The following is a 19,755-nucleotide window of genomic DNA, read 5'->3' as shown; positions in this document are numbered from 1 at the left end:
AACAAAGAGGATGTCCCTGCTGAGAGTTTGGATGATATTTCAGAGTCTTAACCTTCTTCTGCCACAGAGTTAGTTTAGCTGAGATTTAAATGAACTTGAAGATAATGCTTTGGCAGAGCAGCCAACACGACAGCCTTCAAAAAAGAGGAGAAATTCCTAAATCATCTGAAGCCTTGCCTCTTAAACAAGCTAAAAAAAATAACTAAACTAACTGAGAGACTTTTTCTTTGCCATCTTTTAATGTGTTCGTGATTTTTGTACAATAAATGTTAAAACAAAATGTGTTTCATTGTGTTTTTCATTTTGTGTTTTTCTCTTAAAATAAAAAAAAATATTTTATCGAGTTTTTTATGAACAAGGAGTATTAGAAATTTAAAAAATCTAACTAGATTTAAAATGAATAAAATGACTAATTGTTAAAGAATTTGATTAAAATAATTAATAGTTTACTCGAAACTTATTAAAACGGTCACACAACTTTAATCGAATTAATCATTATTTTTTTAATTTGGTTGGTCATTAATCGATAATCGAAAATCGCGGTTGTCCGCTCTCTAGAATAAACTCATTACCTTTTTGGATCTCTAAACAATTTGTGAGCTGCAAAATGGGATCTTGAAAACCTGATATATAAGGAAAAGCATCTTTAAGCATTTGCATTCCAGCATAAATGATTTTGTCATTTAGCCATCCACCGTTGATTAAAACATTTTTATCATCTTCTGAAAGTGTTATGCTTCTAACTTAAGTAAGCTTATATTCACCAATAGAAACTGCCTCTTCTTCTTCTGCAAGACTAATATGCTCTACTTGAAATGCTTTCTTATGTCTATTTACACATATCCTATTTGGGTGGCAATGATTTTTGCATACAGAACCAAAAAGTTTACAAGGACATCGTCTTGCATCACACCTATTTTTGCATCTACATACCAAGCTCATTGAATGGAGTTCATCTTTTTTTTTTTTTACTTCTAAATATGTCTTATCCAAAATGGAATCTGGTATAATCACTTTGGAACTCTCATAAGCATCGTTTATTGTTTCTACTAAAGGGGAGTCATTAACAGAGCTGTTTGATTTTGGAAGAGTTTCATTGAAATCTTCATAGATATCATTTTTTGGTTTATGTTCTGAATTAAATGTATTATAGATACCCCCATTTTCTGATAACAATTCACTAAAGATGTAGGTATTTAGATTAGTCACCTCATCATCAAAGCATTGATCATCAAGACTTTCTTTATCAGAAGAGCTATAATCAACCAAAACTTTTTTTTAAAATAGGGGCAGAAGGTTTATAGATTTTGAGATGGCCTCCTGTAGCACGAATTGTAACACCTTTGTTATCTTGAAGTTTGTATACTCCATGAGGAAGGCAACTAATTATTTTATACGGGCCTACAAATCTATCAGTTTATTTAGTTCCTTTGGTTTTTTTACGATTACAATTTAATTTTAGTACTAAGTCATTTACTTTAAATAGTCCTGGTTTTGAGTGCTTTTTATCATAATCGTTTTTTTGCTTCACTTGAGCTTTCAAAATATTTTGTTCTGCCTCTTCCAAGACTAACTTATATTCTGTCAGCGACATATCTGGATTCTTTAATTTAAAATAATCTGCAAATAAATCTTCAGGAGATTTTGTCTGGAAATCTACATCAATTGGAAGATATGCTTGTCGACCATACATCAGATGAAAAGGTGTGAACTTTGTAGAATCATGGCAAGATGTATTGTATGCAAATGCACAGGTATCTAGAAAAACACTCCATTGTTCCTTTTTAGATGATACATATTTGGCTAGCATATTTTGCAACGTCTGATTAAAGCGTTCATCAAGGCCATTAGCCTTAAATAAAAAAAGGAAACATGTTATATAAATATCAGTGATTTAAAACCTCAGTAATTTTATTTATGATTAGCTCATTTATTTATGAAATTAATATAATATTGTTTATTTATTCATTAATTTCAAATAACAATACTTACTTATGGGTGATATGATGTTGCAAGCCTTTTCTTTATACCAAGCAATACATTAAGTGTATTATTGAGTTCATTGCAAAATTCAGATCCATTATCTGACAGCAAAACCCTTGGCACTCCCAATCTCTTGAAAACCTGAATCATATATATATATATATATATATATATATATATATATATATATATATATATATATATATATATATATATATATATATATATATATATGAAGACCACACTGGAAAAACGATCAAGCTACATTTTTACTGTTTTGAGTAAATTAGATTTTAAACTTCAAAACACCATAGCTCACTTATTTGTTAAGCTTTTTTAATTTTCTCTTTTTTATTATTGACTTAAACAAGGTCTTTAATTAAAACAAAAGTTTTACTGTCAACATTACTTAGCAATGATGTTGTTGTTATTGTTTTACCAATGGCATACCTTTTTGGTGCTTGATCGTTTTTCCGTTTTATACTTTTTTTTTTTTCAAAAAATCTTTGTATAATAGTAAATTACAATTTTAACTGGTGCAGTGTAGAGTGTATGTATCGTTTTGTGTAGAAGAATAACCAATACAATAGGTTAAGGAAGACTTAAACTTTATTAACTAGAAATAAGATTTTTTTGATAATCAAATGATATTGCCTCAACCGCTTCAGTTGCTTGAGCACGTCTGTGTGCCTCCAACTTTCTTGTGTAAAATGTATCAGCTTTGCGTTTGTGAAGTTCATGTTGTTTGGTCAATTTATCTTTTTCCACACGTAGGGCATCTACGTCTCCTTCATTCTTTAAGATGTATTTTTCCACATGCTCTATTTTTAAAACTAACTCGTCGCAAGTCGCACAAGTGTCTTTCCTTAGGTATCCAAACCCTATATTGAAGTCCTTAACGAATACTCTGCGATAAGTTGCGTAAGTTATTTCTATGTCAGGATGTGTTTCTCGAAAGAGGGCGTGCATTTTGCTGACATTAAGCTCTGCTGAAACATACAGCATCTTGCCACTGTAACTGCCATTTTATCTTTTGTGGGTATTAGTTCAACCCACTTTGAAAAATAGTCACTGACAGTTAAAATATATCCGCTACCATCTTCACTAGTTGGACTGAGTGGGCCAATGAAATCTATACCAACCATATACCACAGAGCTTTAACCTTTATTGGGTGCATCTCTGGTATTCCACAGTTTAATTTCCTATTCATTCTCTAGCACAAATTACAAGATGTAACCTGAAACACAATTTAAAAAGATTTATCAATGCCTTACTGTAATCAATAGGAAAAAACTTCTTTTTTTCAATAATTTGTTTTTATGATGCATAACATAAAATCTAAATTACCATTTCATGTACATTTTTTGCCATTCCGTGCCACATAAAACGTTCTTTAACTCTGCACAGTGTCCTTGTTTTTCCCATATGACCAGAAGTAGGATGAACATGGCAAACTAGCAATTTTTGTCTTCTTTCATCATGATTTATGATGTATCGCAGAAGTTGTTCCTATACGATATATAGGAACAATTATCAAAATCATTATAATCATAACTCATTCAATGGATAAATGATGATTATGAATGTTATTTTCTATAATTATTGCTTAGATAATTCAAGCATTTATCAACTTACCTTGTCTTTCTTTTTATATTTGTATAATAACTCTCCGTTTTCAGAAATTGCAAACTTTAACGCTTTTTTTCTTACCACTCGTTTCTCGCCATCCAAAACTCCTTCAGGGTATTGTTTTTTAATTAAGTATGTAAACACTTTTTGAACTAGCTCGTCTTCCATGACAGTTTATAAAAGCACATGCAATCAAAATTATCAAAGTTTTCCCGGACCAATTTTTTCTTGCTCAGACCAATTTTTTCAGAAAAAAATTATCCGGGCGGATAATTTTTTTAAAAGAAATTTAGTCCGGGGTCAGTTTTATCGACGGACCAATATTTTCGTGACAGTTCTATGTAAAAAAAATTTTTTAAGAACTTGACGCAACCTGAAGTGGCAAGGAGCAATATGAAAAAGAAACTGCAGCGTCATTGATGTTAATCATGAGTTGTGATCTAGAAGCAATCTACAAATGTCAAAATATTACTTGAAAGTATTTCATTACAGCTATGGTACAAATAATGAAAAATTGAGAGTTGCTCACATAAATATCCCCAGAAATACTTATTGGATCGAAAGTTAACAAAATTGATTTGGATAAAATGTGTATGTAATTTCGGGGTAAATGAATATCAGAAAGAATGCATCAAGAGGACGAAACGCTTGTCATTCAAATTTCGATTTGGTTTTTGTTTTATTTAAAGCGAAGTAGTGACTGAATCTTATGAATTTGATTGCTAAAAATCAATGTGAATATTGTTCGTCACTCATTTTATCCAGTGATAAAAAGAATATCTCATCTGCAATATTTGCAATATATCTAATTCAATCAAAAGTTCAAAGGTTCAAAGGTTCTATTGTTATATCGTTTTTATGTAAAGACGAATTTGAAAAAATGCAGCTAAGAAGACTTCTTTTACTCAACCAGTAAAGGACAAGGAAACCATCCGGAAGTATATTTTCAAAGTTAATTAAATCCTATTTCTCTTTGTTTATTTTACTTGCTTTTACTTTGTTTATTCTATCTACTTACTAGTTGTAAATAGTAGAAACTAAAAACTCTGATATCTTGTTTGAAGGGTTTCTTCTAATCTTGAAGGGATTCTTCTAATCTTAGTGTGCGCCAAAATGACATGAATTTTTTTCGTTTTTAATTATTTTTAGATTTTCAATCAGTTTTATGATTACATTTTTATCTACTAAAAGCAAAAAAAAAAACAAGAAATCAAAAAATTTTCGTATTGGACGCCCCCCACCCCCTCCCGCCGCTCATTTTTTCGTGTTTTTTTTTTCTAAAAAAAGTGACACAAAGCACTAAAGTTATTTTTGATAATCAATTATAATCGTATTTTTTATAAATTTCTTTTGTAGTTTTGTTTAATAAAACATAATCAAATGTAATATTTAAAAAAATTTTGTATTTGACCCCCTCATAATCCCTTTAAAGCGTTTTTGCCCCAAAACAATCGTTAATATACTCCTTTTATATATCTGTTATCTATATGCAATATAATTACTTATTATTATAATTTCAAATAGTTTCGTAATAAATGAAAATTTATCAAAAAAAAATTGTCACCTGGTTTATGACCCTACCCCCCCCCCCCTCCTCCCCGTCCCCTATCCTTGCTCATTTTACCCTTGTTGTATGATTTTTTTTTGGCTAAATACAGAACTTTGTGAATTATAATTTTTAATTAAAACAAAAAACTTGATCATTTCTCAATTATTAAACAAAGAAGCAAAGAAAAGATTGGTAAAAATTTATAACATTAAAGCACAATCGGAATAAGTACTAAGAAATTCAAAATCTCATTTTTTTAAGATTACAACAACAAAATAACAAAATTTTAAAGGTGCAATATAAAAGAGATTGTTTAGAGCATATTTTCAAAAATTAAGTTTTTTAATGATGTGAGAAAGAACTTTTCGATGGTGTTCTACTGAACGTAAAATAAATTCCTTCTGCTTTTCATCTTTCGTAATAAATGTTGCATAGTCTCGAATTAGTTTAACAGCTCGTTCTGCTGTATCATTTACAGATTTCAGTGATTTGATATGCTCAAACATGTATTTAAAATTTGTGTAAGCTTTCCAAAACTTTGGGGATTTTGCCAATCAACCACCGTCCTCGTCTAGATATCGGAATAAATTTGGAATGTTGCTTGGTTTTGGATCAATTAAATTAGCCAAACTAGTACTCTGCTTCAGAAGTGGTAATTTCGGAAAGTCTATATCATGTTCACAGTTTTCTTTTATATTTTTCAGAATTGTTTTAGCAATTTTAGTTTTAGCACGATCAGATTTTTTTTCACATTTTCAAAAACTTTTAAGTAAACAGAAGATAAAACTCTTTCAAAAGTATGTTGTCGCCAGGCGCACCAAAGTAACATTTTATTAAAGTATTCTTCTAGTTTCCATGCCTTTACAGCATCTATGGTAGCTGTTGTCTGACTTAACCCAGTTGCATTAGGAGTCCTGTATACACCTAACAATTTCCTGCACTTGGTTTTCCTGTTACTACAATAGGCAATCGTTCCACTTTACCATTGACCTCAGATACCAGCTTTGAATCCCAGTGAATTGACAAGTTGACAAAAAATTGACAATTATGTGATTTTGAAGCTGGAGGACTCAATTCTTTTTCGCTGTCAAGCAGTAATCGATGCCAAGGGTTTACAACATTTAACAACATTACAACATTTTACAACATTACGACAAAACTACACACAAAACCATGGGAAAATTTTTTTTTTTTTTGGGACACCCTAAATGTATATTAGGGTGACAACTTTTTTTAAACTTTTTAAGTTTTTTTTGAATTTGAAATACCACTATGTGAAAAGCTGTTCTATGTCACCTAAGAAATTCACCCAAAAAAAATTCAGCTCAAAAGTCTAAGAGGAAGTGCTTTATGTAGAATTTGGGTTTTATGTGAATAACTCATTTTTAATAGTTTTTTTGTGGTATAATTTTAAAAAAAATGGCATGTAAAATTAAAACAACAATATAAAAACATTTTTCTAATATTTTAATATATATTTATTAAACATAGCTAACTTCTTTCCGAGAAATATTTGTAGATATTAATTTGCGATGTTGTCTGACTACTAATAGGATATTTTGTCGTTGTTCTTCATTTTGAGAAGAGCCAACAAATTGCTGAATTATCCCGATATTTGTGACACTTAAGTTTTTAAAAAAAAAAACAAAGTTGTTGTAAGATTCAAGATCTTCTAAGTTGCCTTTATTATGAATGGTATATAACCCACTTTATATTAAAATAAAGTTTCTGAAATGGCTGATTTAGTTAGAAGATCAAGTGAAAGTAAAGTTTCTGAAATGGCTGATTTAGTTAGAAGATCTATAACTATTTGCTCTCTTACGTTTATCTTCCAAGTTAGTTTTTCTTGTTTTACCATAAGCTGCCACTTTTTGTTAAGTTTTACAAACTTTTCAATAATTTTTGATTCAGAAATTAAATAGTTGCCAAATCCGCAGGTTTTCAGAGGTTTACTATTTTTCGGAGACAAAAGTTTTCATTTTCTTGCTAACATGTAGGGTTTTCTTAAAGTAACTTAAGATTATAAATAAATCCAGATATTAAAGTATTTTTCTTTGTAAAATTTTCTTTTAATTTTTATTTGTAGGCATAACCACTCATTAATTCTTCTTATTTTTAAAACCATATCAAAACTTTTGCCAGTTGCACATGCAAAGTTTGTTTTTAAGTTTTTAAATCGATTTTACCAAGAGCTAATAAAATTTTGGTAATGTCTTAAAACTGTTCCATTGGTAGGGAGCTGATAAGGTGGTAGTTCAGAAATTGGTGATTTAGGGAGATACATTAGTCATGTGACATTTGTATTCAAGTTATATAAAGAATTGGTTTTTATTTTTTTTGCTTTTCCCATCCAAATTTATAAATACAATATTTAATTAGTTTTCTAAAATCATAAATGTGCAGGAAATATTCATTCTATTAGTTCCTAACAAAAAACAAATGAGCTTAATGTTAACAAAAAGTAAAAAAAAATAGAAAAAATGTTATAAAAATCATAAAAATCAATTTTTACATATAGCACTTTGAGTGGTCAAAAACAACTTTCTCAGACCTTTTTAGAATCGTAATGAGACGGAGAACAGCTTTAAACGTAGTGGTAATTTTTGAAAAAAAAAATTTTAAAATTGTCATCCTAATGTATATGTATTTTTTAAATGTGAAGAAATATAGCTTTATAAATTTAACATAAAAAAAAACTCGAATAAAGATAAATTTTACCTAATGTAAATACGTTTGTGTTGAAACATATTCTCGTAATAAAATCAATTAGTATGTAAAATGTGGTTTATTGGATTATGAATTCTTCAAACAAATTTATCCCAAGTCCCATTTTTTAGATGTTAAACTAGAATCCTTACTTGTTTAGAAAGTCCAAAAATTGAAATCAGGTTGCTAGGACTTTTTTCTGAAAATTGGATTTTTTTTAACTTAATGTTTGTAAAAATGTTCCATTTTGAGCGTCGAGTTTCAAATTAAATTTTCAGTTGTTGGCCAGAATTAAAAAAACTTAAATGCATTTTGAAGTAATTATCAGTTCATCTTTAAACTAAGCTTTTGGCAAAGCAAATTGTTAAATTTTGATTAACAGGTGTCATATTTAATTGGAAGATTAAAAAAAAAACAAATGTACTTTATTGAAATAAAAAAACATGTGCAATAACTTATTTTGTAAAATATTGACAAAATAAATTGACAATTATGTGATTATAAAGCTGATGGACACAATTCCTTTTCGCTGTAAAGCAGTAATCAACGCCAAGGGTTTCTCGAGGAAGTATTAAAGAGATTTACTTTAAACTACAACATTTTTAATTAAAAAAATGTTTAAAAAAAAAAATCTACTTCAAGTATTTTTTTCTGCCCGAATACTTTTGCTCGCGCATATTTCAATGAAATAAACTTTTAAGATTAATTGCTTCGATTTAGTAAAAGTTCATTTGTTTTTAGGATTGTAATCAATTTTTTGACATTCTAGTGAAATCCTAGTGAAGTCCGGTTTTTTTTGCACGCTACTGTATTTAAAAGCCTGTTTATTTATTGTTACAAACAATTTTGTTGTTCTGTTATCCGGAGACAATTATTCTATATAATAAACCTTAACTTGAGTAATTGTTCATAGTTAGTCAGTTTAAATGCATTTATTTTGCATGATTCATCCATCCCTGTATGGTACCTAAGCCAGTATTGATAAAAGGCTGATTGGGAGACCTTTTTATTTTTTGCTCCAACTTTAAAAAAAATTGTGCTGTGCTTTGTCAATTAAAAGAAAGAAGAGTTACTGAATTTTTATTTAACGTTGCAAAAAAGTATGACTACAAAAAATATTCCTACATTAAACTAAAAAACTTTCCTTTACAAATTTAATGACCAATTTGCATAGCTGCTATCATTGCAAAGTTATTTTTTCTAAGGCTTGACTACTATGACTTGCCGATTCTGGCGCATTGACATTTTTTTATATGCATTGACAGTTTTCAAGACACAATATCGATTCTGGCGCATTGACATTTTTTTAATACCACATTAACATTTTTTATAATTCCGCATTGATACTTTTCTATACTTAAGGATTCAGGCACATTGACATTTTTTTTAATACTTAATGAATTCAAGATGGCGTCGTGTTTTTAATTTTCTGCAATCATTTTTGTTGACTTACCTTTTTGTGTCTCTGCCTCGTGTTCTGAGTTTATATTTAATCATCATGTCCGAAGAGTTGATCATAGTCCATAAATGTAAAGCACGGTTTTAGTTTGTAATGTCCAAGGGCTAGCGTGTGAATTCCGTCTTGCAAGATGTGTCTTTTGTCATCGTTAGCGCTGAGTGCGACTTTGTTGATTTCTTCGGTGTAAATGTTATGCTGATGTGATCGGATAACGTTCATGGATGCAAGCTTTTCATTTCCACTGAATAAGCAGTCTTTATAATCTTGATGAGTGATGTGTTTTTGAACGACTTTATTTTTAACCCCTTTGCATCTTTTCTCTTCTTTTTCATAGGTTTTGTAAGAGTAGAGCTTAGGACGAAGTCCAACAAACTCTTTAATTATTTTTCCACCAGCCTCGTCTTTGAACATACCGATAATCTTATTATTTAACCCTACTTTAAACCCAGCGTTTTCAATAGCAGGATGGTCTTTAGAAAAGTTGCTCGTGTCAAATTTGGTTTCAAGATCGCCAGAAATGTCTTGATAAAAATCTTTCGTTTCGATTTCATAGATGAGTGAGTCAGTGTCAGTCATGAGTAGTTTCGCGCGATCTCCGTATTTAGGTTTGATATAGTTGTAATGGAAATCAAACATCAAAGTTTTGCTTATGTCTAGAACGCTTAGTCCTAAGTAAACAGGCTTGTTGTAAAAGAGTTTTGTTCTTTTCATATGAACTGCAGTAAGGTTTTCATCAAAAATGGTATTTCTATCATAATTAGACTTTCTTGACAATTTCAAGACTTCTTTTCTTGTGGTGATTAGTTTAATATCAACATGCTTTCGAATATTCTCCATGGTTTTTCCAAAGACAGAGTTATTCATGAGTTTAAAAAATTCTTTTTCAAACTCGTTTTTAGCTTTTGCTCTTAATCCAGTGTTGAGATCGATGTATTGTTTCATGAAGGGTTCTTCTTCAAAGGTGACACCTCGATGAATTTTAGTAGTGATCAATCCAAGTCGTTCATAGAGTTTTAGGTTTTCATGATGAATGACGTATTTTTCTTTGTTGTTTAAATTAGGAACGAGCTTGTCCACTTTATTAATTTTTAGTCTTTCAGGAGCTAAAGGATAGTCGTTGTGTAAATCGTGTAGGCTTTCGGGATAGGTTAAATCGACTTCGAGAATACAAGGCATGGATTTCCAATTAGCGAGCTCCTCTTCAGTCATCCATCTGAATCCTCTAAAAGGAAGAGGCTTACACATAGCCCATCCATATAAATTATTTGCGTCTAAATACTGAATGAATTTCGAAGGTTGTGAAGGATCATAATCACTCATGTATTTGTTATTAGCAGTTCCATGTCGTTTGCTGATCATGCAAATTCCACCGCGTATCCCTTTTTCTATCATATTAAGCATATCAATATCAGACAGAAGCTCTAAACGAATTCCAGTTAGTTTTAACATGGCATCCCAACCCAAACCAGGTGAGGTGTAATACCAAGCAGGATCAAGCTTGTAATAGGTACGGCACACGTCTCTGAAATTTTCAAAGATATCAGCAAGTATCAGAACGTCTGACTTGTTGTACAGTTCTTGATAATCTTTAAACGTTTTACATCCAAATACATCCCAAACGTTTTTTGCATGCGCATAGTCTTCACAGCTTATTCCCTCATCATTCAGTTTGGAATAGAATGCTTCAATAGGAGGTAATTGCGTTTCGGAGAACTTTTCAATCGAGTCCACCCAGTCATAAGGGTAAATACCTTTTTTTCTTAATAAATCAAACTTTTCTCCAGAGTAATATTGAGCAACGTTTTTGCATTGGTTGTTGTTTAGATTTTTAGCTAGATCTTCTAACTTGAAACTCATGAATCTGTAGCTGTCGATAAACCTTAGCTCTTTCCATACTTCCTGAAGTTTACCTTTCTTATTAATAAATTCTCTTACTTTGATTTTTTTCGAGAAACTGATATATTTTTCTTCATTGTTGGGTATGCAATTGAGCTTTCCACCTAATTTCTTGATGAACAAATGACTGTCATAACCGGACAAATTATGGAAAATGATGGGTATGAATTTTGGAAGTTTATAATTCAAGTTGCATTTGTTATGAGCAGCTCCTCGATACTTTCCAGTTAAATGGCAGTGATCCCACACTTTGTCACTGTTAAGATCTGATTCACAAATATGACATAGAGTTGCAGTCTCAAAATTCTTTTCATCCTCATCCGTTACCACTTTCTTTTTTACTATATCAATCTTGTCGAGAATCTTTATAAGGTCAGCTTCAAGCATGGTTATAAACTTTTGAGCTACGTCATCCTCTTCGCTTTCAGCTGTGTACATGACTGGTTCTCCTTTGTAAAGGCTATCGTCAAAGCATTTGATATAATAGCAGAAGGAGCTTGGAACGTGCTTTTGATATTGTCTGGTGTACGACTCTTTCGAATTCGGTGTGCAAGTGTTAAGAGGTTGGATGAAACTTTCAAAGTCTGCATAGACAACGTATGGAACTCTCATAGACTTGTTATAGTTTTTAAAATGAACGGTCGTTCTTTCTTTAGGAAGTTCGATTCTTACTGCATCGTTGTCATAGCAATAAGGTTGATGCTGTTGAAGCTTTTCTTCCTGGTCATAACCTTGTAAGCAATTTCTGCAATAATACATTTTGTGCTGATGATTTGATGTTTGTGTTGACAATAAGCGACTCAAACTTTTAATGAGACAGTAATGGTCAGTGTCTTCGTTTGAAATAAACAACAAATCAACACAGTGCTTTCGATCTACAAAGTCAGATATTTGCAAAGGGTAAAGTTTTTTATTTTCGTATCCAAAGACGTTAATGCTAATCGCTGGGTTATTCTTTTCAAACTTGTTGATTTTATTAAGCTTGACAGGAAACTCCATTCCTTCCCAATTCAGTTCTTCTGATTTTAGAACCAAGTCTTTATCAATTCTTTCGTTGTCTCTATTTTTTAAATTCAACGCTCGAGTGACTGACCATTTAAAGCATTGATCGTCCTTGTTTTCCATGTTGATGATTGCCTTTTTGTCTTTCAGCTCTTTAGACAGCTCAATATAGGAAGAACCGCTGATAGGCTCGTAATCAGTAAAGTTAATGTCCATTCTTAAAATCTTAGATATAGTGCAATTAGATCCTAAAGCATTGTATTTGACACTACTTTCCAAGACTTTTCCTTCCATTTCACCCATGAGCTCTCTTACATTTGTAGTTGCTAGAACAATCTCTGATCTTGATGAAAAGCTTGCTTCTCGAGTCACTTCTTCACCAGTCATCATGCTTACAGATTTCATTTTACACGTTAAAATAATTCTTACTCTGGTGTTTCTTTCCCCTTCCATGGTTTGAATGACAGACTCTCTCACCAAATTAAAAAAGGATGCAAGGTCTTGGTATCGAGAAGAAGGTCTATAAGAAAATTGTCTTACAGAACCCTCTGCCGAATGTTCAGTCATTTTAAACTTTACTTTAATTGGTTTTACCACAGGTTGTTTTACAGCAGGTTGTTTATACTCTGTTTTTGATACAAGCGATTTGATAGACTTTATCTTTTCATCGATTTTGTTCACTGCTTTGCTTACCTGATTCTTGACTACTTCGGGAACGTAAGGCTCCACCCATTCTTTAACATCATTTAACTTAGTTTTAACATAGGACGCCACACTTTTTGTAGTTGCCTTCAGACTTGAAAAAAATGAAGGTCTAGGTGGAATGACTGGTTTTGGTGTTATAGCAGGTGTTAAATCTGAGACAGGTTCGTCAAGGATAGGTCTTTGCAAATGAATTGGTTTTGGAGCAATAGGAGGCTTTTGCACTGCGGAAGGAACAATCCTTACTTTTGTTGGCTTTATTGAAACTTTTGTAGGTTTTATAGAAACTTTTACAGCTGGCCGAACAAACCTAACCACAGTAGGTCTACGAAAAGCAGCAGGAGCAGAGACTACTCTAGGAGGTTGTAAAACCATTATAAGTTCTCTTTTTCTCATTTTAGAGTATCCTCTTATTTTTTGCTCTTTAGCAATTTCTTTTAATTCTTTCACCGTTTTGTTTTCCATTTTATTAACAAAAGATTTTTTTATTTATATCATTTTTCAATTTTTTTAAATTCTTATATTGAATTTAAAAACTTCTTCCTCCAGAAATCTCATATTTGTAACCATCTATTACTTTTCCATTTCTGTATTCAAAGTACTGCCAGCTATGTCCTGTCTTTTTATGAGTCTCGTAAGCAGACTTGTACTCAGTCACCTCACCAGTATCCACATGAGTTATTTTTAAATGTAAAGGATTATTTCTAATTAAACCAAGTCTAGCATATTTTGGATCAAGAGGTTTCTTTTCTTTTTTCTCATGTATTCTAGGTCTGCCAACAGGTTTCTTGTCTTTCGAGTTTTCCAAAATGACATCTTTATCAATCAGATTGTTTTCAACTGCAAGCATCATGAGAGACATTTTATTGTGTGACGTTTTGGAAACACCGTTTTCTTTTAACAAATTTTTCAAAAGTTTTCTTGTATATTTCATCTTTTTTATTTGTAAAGATTTTTTTTAAATCAAATTCGATTTTTTTAAATTTATGTCATTGATGAAAATTATTCTAAAGTTTTTATATACAATATCATTAGGATCAAGTGAATGATTTAAAATTGCGCTTTTTAGATTTCCAGAAATCTTTTTCTTCTCCTCGAAATCACAATCCAAACCAAGCACATAATTGTCAATCATTCTTAGTTTTTCTTTTTTAGGCAAGACTTTCCAAGTACTGAGATTCTCTTTGATTTTCTTTTCCATTCGTGAATATTCTGTCTCACCACTCCATACAAGTAGGTAAAGCTTGTCTCTCTCTTCGTCGTTGTACTCTTTTGGAATATTAAAATCTCCGTTTTCAGTGATGTAAACAGATTCGCGAAACACACCTGCTCTTTCAAATGCAAGAAGCTCAAGATGTCTTTTTTTATTTATATCAGTCTCTTTGATACTACATTCTAGAAAAAATGGAAAAAACTGTTTCATTTTATTCTTCTTTTAACAGATTTAAATCCTTTTTAGGTCTACCCACGGGTCGATCTTCCTTCACGTCTTTAATCAATATGTTTTTATCAATCAAGTTGTTTTCAATCGCAAGCATTAATAATGACATTTTATTGTTTGACGTTTTGGAAATTCCGTTTTCTTTCAGCAATTTTTTCAAATCCTTTTTCGTATATCTCATTTTTTATTTTAAAAATATTATTTTTTGAGTCCTTTCAATAAACAAAATTAAATCTGCTTCCATCTGATCCAAATCTAAGCAATTTATCAGAAATGAGAACAGCAAAAGCCTGGGTGTTTGCAGGAACGTTCGTATTAAATGTAGCTTTTATTTGCACATCTACCACTGAAGTTTTTAGTCTCTCAGCCTGTTTGCTCACATCAAAAACAAACAGAGGGCAAATGTATCTATAGTTTAAGGCAGATATATTAGGTTGACATATAATATCGTTTACTCCATAAAGTCTATTGTCAAATTTAGAAGCGTCCTTATAAGCTCTTGAGTATTTTTGGTTGTTAAAGTCCAAATTGTAATCAACAGCAGGATATCTTTCACTGTTTAAAGTGACATATATGTTCTTCAAGTCGCAGTGATCAAAGACTGCAGGATTTAGTTCTTGACTTCCAGATTTATTGGTTTGGAATCCAACAATGACATACCTTGGTCTTTCGCTAGCTGATCTTGCGCTTAATCTCCAACTAAAGTTATTGGATACAGGAACAGCGATGGTGTCGCATTGTCTAGATCTGAACGAAATTGGAACATTTACTTTTGATTCAATGATTTTGTAAAGATTGTTGCTAGCCGCTACAGATGGTGTGACATGAGGCATAAACAAAGACAGTTTAGTCAAATCCAGTTTTCCTGCAGCTGTTGCAGCTGTTCTAAAAATAGCATCACTATCGCTCTTTCTCACAAGAGCAATTGTATGCTTAAATCCATAGAGCACTTTATCGTAATCATCACAAAATCCAAAAATGTGCTTTAAAGGAATGCAAAACGAAAACGTTCCTTTTTCTTCACTTTTTGCAATGATGTAGTCTTGTCTTTGCTTAAATCCAGTGTTGTTGACAAGATCTGCTAAAGCTGTCGTGTCTCTTTGCCACAGCTGATTCATTCCTTCAGACACTTGGAACTCTACTGGATATTTGAGGTATACAATCATGGTGGTAGCTTGTCCAGGTTCGTAAATGGTCTCCACCTCGTTATTCGACAAATGATAAGAAATCTGGCTGAACATGTACATGAAACCATTGTTAACCAAAGTAACAACATCTGTATCAGCGTAAGAAGTTCCATCCGCTTTTAAAAGTCTTCCTTCAACCAAAATGTATGCCTCAGATGGAAGCGTGAACAAATCTTGCTGCTCAATATTGATCCTTATTTCTCCATCCACATTTATATTTTTATTCACGGGCTCGTATTCGTGAAACTCAAATCTCTCAATTTCTTCATCCACCATAATCTCTTCTGTAAAATTTAAAACATCGGAATTTGCCATTTTTATACATCAAAGAAAAAAATTTTTGCATCCTCATGCAATCAAAAGTCCATTTCCCTTTTTTACCAAGTCTTGTATTCTAATCGCGTTGTTCTTCGACAATCCTGATCCAAACATAGAATATTCGTTCATAACCGGTGCTTCTGCTGCTGCTGCTTTGTTAACAATGCTCGAAATAATTTCTTTGCTTTTAAGACTGAGATCATTCTTTGCAGCTGGCTTTGGAGTTCCAGTCTTGGCATACAATTTTTCAATGGTCTTTTTACCTTTATCAATAGCTACGTCTTTAGCAGTGGAAATAGCTGCAGAAGCCAGCTCTTTTCCTGCAGATTTAGTAGCCATGATGGCTTCTCTTCCCAGTTCAGTTTTTGCAATTTTATTAGCCAAAGTAGATGCCGCTCTTGAAGCGCTTGAAGATGCCGCTCTTCTCAAGAAATTCTTAAGCGTGTCTATTATTCCACTTCCACCTACAATATGCTTCTTAACATATCTATTTCTATAAACGATCATTTTTTTATTTCCAAAGATTTTTTTTATTTCATATCGATATACGCCATCATAGCCTTGTACTCGTCTTTATTAATCCTATTCTGCCTCAACAGCTCATCGCAAATGGAAACAGCTACATTTCTCGACTCTTTATTTCCAGCATGCCATGCAGCGATACTCAAGTTGAGATTTTCCACAAGAGCATTTGGATCGCTTGGAAGAATAATCACACCATTTCCTTTTTTGACTTTAGTTTCACTTTTAAATTTATCCCAAAAAGGACCTATAATTTTCCGATATTTTTCGCTTCTGGAGGCTTTTGGCTTGTTTGGATTTGCATTAGAAAAAATAGCACCAGAGTTGAAAATAATTTTTTCATAATTTTCCAAATCTTCATCGGTAACATTGCTCATTAATTCGTTTGGAGCTTTAGATTCTGTCATAAGCTCCCAAAGGCCTTTTGTTCCTTTATACCTTTCTCCTCCAACAATGATATCATTTCCATCCACCTCCACCTCCATTTTTCCAAAGTATAATTTATCACTAATTTTACTAAGTTCGAAATTTCTTTTAACATCGTTTACGAATCGCTTATTATACTTATTTAAATAGACGGATGAAATGTCTCCTAAATGATTTGTCTCATCAAAACTTGGAGGTGCTTGTTCATTGCGTCTTTCTTCGATGCTCTTGATCATCTTTTCATTGCTTTCAATCAGAGGCTTGTAAAGCTTGCTCAAATCAGTCTGAAGATTAGCATCATAAATATTCTCATTCAAACTATCTTGATAGATTCTTTTTCTTCTTTCAACAAATTCTTTCACCAGTTCATCCCTCTTGTTAGGGTCTAGTATTTTAAAAAAGGACATTTTTTAAAACGCAAGAAAAAACTTAAACGTAAACTTATCTATGTTTTTTTAAATTAATTTTTCTTAGATCCGTGGAAAATCTATGATTTTTTAAACATGTTGTTGAACGCTTTTATTGCATCTTCTCTTCCTTTTTGGATCAACGACTCTTTAGTTATCTCGTCAATGTTGATTTTTGTTTTAGTTCTTATTTCTTTCATCAGACTCTTAAACTTTTGAAGCTCGTCTAAAATCAATTCATACTCTGAATCGCTCACAATGTTGTCTACTAATGCCTTTGAAATGTGACTGTTGATGGTGTTCAATTTCGACTCGGCCAACACTTTAATCTTTTCATGCTTCTCCGCTTTTAATGTCAGTTTTTTGTTGACTTGTCCTCCTACAATGGATAAAAACCCCATTCCAATAGCCGCACCTTCACACGCAATCGCAATAGGAGCAGCAGCGATGGTGCTCAAAGTTCCAATTCCAACAACTCCAAGTGCAAGACCACCTGCTTGCAACGTAGAGTCTACAAAAGAAATGATTCTGAAAGCGCGATGATACTTTTTGCTGAGATGCACTCTCTTTTTCCTCTCGTTGTCCATCTCTTTTTGGACTTCGCTTATTTTTTGAAGCCTATAAACATGTCCTCCTTCATCTACAGGAGCTGATGGAAGAACTGGATAAAGTCCATGCGCTTTTGCGTTAGATTTAGCATCGTGATTGTATTCCATTTTATATTAAACGAAAAAAATTTTTTTTTTCACTCATTAATGAAATTGACAAAGCATAAACTTTCCCCTTTTTTAATAATGACATCTGACTTGCTGTTATTGTAAATTTCCATGATCACATTATCCACCGACTCTGATAGTATGATGCTGTGACTGAAATAATCCAGTTTTGATTTTAGGCTTTCCCTCAAATTCACTAAAGCTAATCCGCTTTTAAGCTTTATTCCAAACATAAAAGTTATTTTCTGATGACTCAGTTTATTTAATGTGATGTCTTTTTGAGTAAATATTTCATACTTACTTCCCACTTTTACAGGAGGATGCTTCAAATACTTGTCGAAAAAAAGATATGATTTATGACGAGCCTTTCGATCGTTATTAAAAAAATTTTTTTTATGCACATGATTCTCCATTTTTATTATCACAAAAAAATTAATTTTTATAATACATCATTTTATTCCTCACATATAAAGAATAAAATGATTATTGTCTGCGTCCATTAAATATTATTGTTGGTCCTCTTTCAATTATTTCATATCGTTTTTGTTTTTTAAGAGTTAATTTTTCTTCTAATGTAATTTCAACTACAGACGGTCTCCTTATAATAAGTTTAACTTTAATTTTTCCACCAGGTTCAGTAGGCTCTGTTATAATTATTTCAGACGGAGGACGTTCAATTATTCGTCGTCGTTCGATAATATCATGTTCTTGATTTCTTTCTCTCTCATCACGTATTCTGTTTGCTCTCGTTTCATAATTTCCTCCTTGGGTACGTCTAATTATTGTTTCTCGTCTCTCTTCCCTCGGTAATTCATTGTAAGGTATATCCTCTGGATCATCATCTTCAGGGTTAACTAATATAAGTCTGTTTGCACTCGCTTCAATATTATTGTTAGGTATATCCTCTGGATCATCATCTTCAGGGTCAACCAACATATGCCAATTGTAAGGTCTATCCTCAGCATCAGAATCGTCTTCTAAAAATTCATTATCTGACATACTCATTGTTATTTTTTATATGAAAAGAAATTTATTTAAGTCATTTTCAATTTTTTCTTTCATCTGTACATTATATCCATTTGCGGATTCATGGAAATCACTAGTGATTTTTATGCGTAATAATAGGCTTGTCCTAGAAGAAGGTAAAAGCTTCCGGATTGACCGACTTGAGCATCACCAGAGTTGAGCGTGACAACGAGTCTTCTACCAGCTGCAACCGTAGGCATAGAATCTGCTTCTCCGAAATTTCTGTAAAAAGAGATGGTGGTGGCGGAACCGATGGATGAAGTGGATTGGTACAAAAGTCCAGTCGATTTGTTGTTGAAGGAAGTTAAATTTGAGCCGTTCCAGGACCACAAATAAAAATCTTCTAATCCAGAAGAGGAAAAGATGCATGTGCTGTCACCGTCATATCCCGGAAAATACGTGTAATTGTTGGTGTTGTATGGTGTCCAAGGAGTGAGTACAGTACCGTTACCTGGAGGTAGATTTCCATCGTACATTCGGACTCTTGATTCCCACCAGTTTCCAGAAGAGCCGATGACGTGCATCCTGATGTATTTCAACGACACACCATTTCCTTTTCCGTTGGTGTTCATCAAAACGTATTCGTTGCCGTAAGTGGTATTCATATATCGAAACGTTCTGCAGTACAGCTTGTAAAGAGGAATGCTAGCAGGAATAGAAGCAAGTGTGGAAATGAACGGTTGAATCCAGTAAGTGATGGCAGTAGCATTTCTGTTGACCAGTTGAATGGAGATGTCGTTTCTGAAAGGCATGTCCAATGTGAAATATCCTCCCAAGGAAGTGGT

The 19,755-nt window shown here is 32.3% G+C and overlaps 1 pseudogene; it reads right to left on the bottom strand.

Moving 5' to 3' along the window:
• Positions 1-19,755, bottom strand: part of LOC149885439 (uncharacterized) — a 175,183-nt pseudogene that overhangs the window by 18,288 nt on the left and 137,140 nt on the right.

Source organism: Hydra viridissima, unplaced genomic scaffold (genome assembly GCF_058129835.1).
Source record: "Hydra viridissima isolate aposymbiotic clone 2 unplaced genomic scaffold, HvirCarnegie_v1 scaffold_8, whole genome shotgun sequence".
Classification (NCBI taxonomy): Eukaryota; Metazoa; Cnidaria; class Hydrozoa; order Anthoathecata; family Hydridae; genus Hydra; species Hydra viridissima.
Note: the sequence above shows the minus strand (reverse complement) of the source record. Positions and strands in the feature narration are given on the sequence as shown.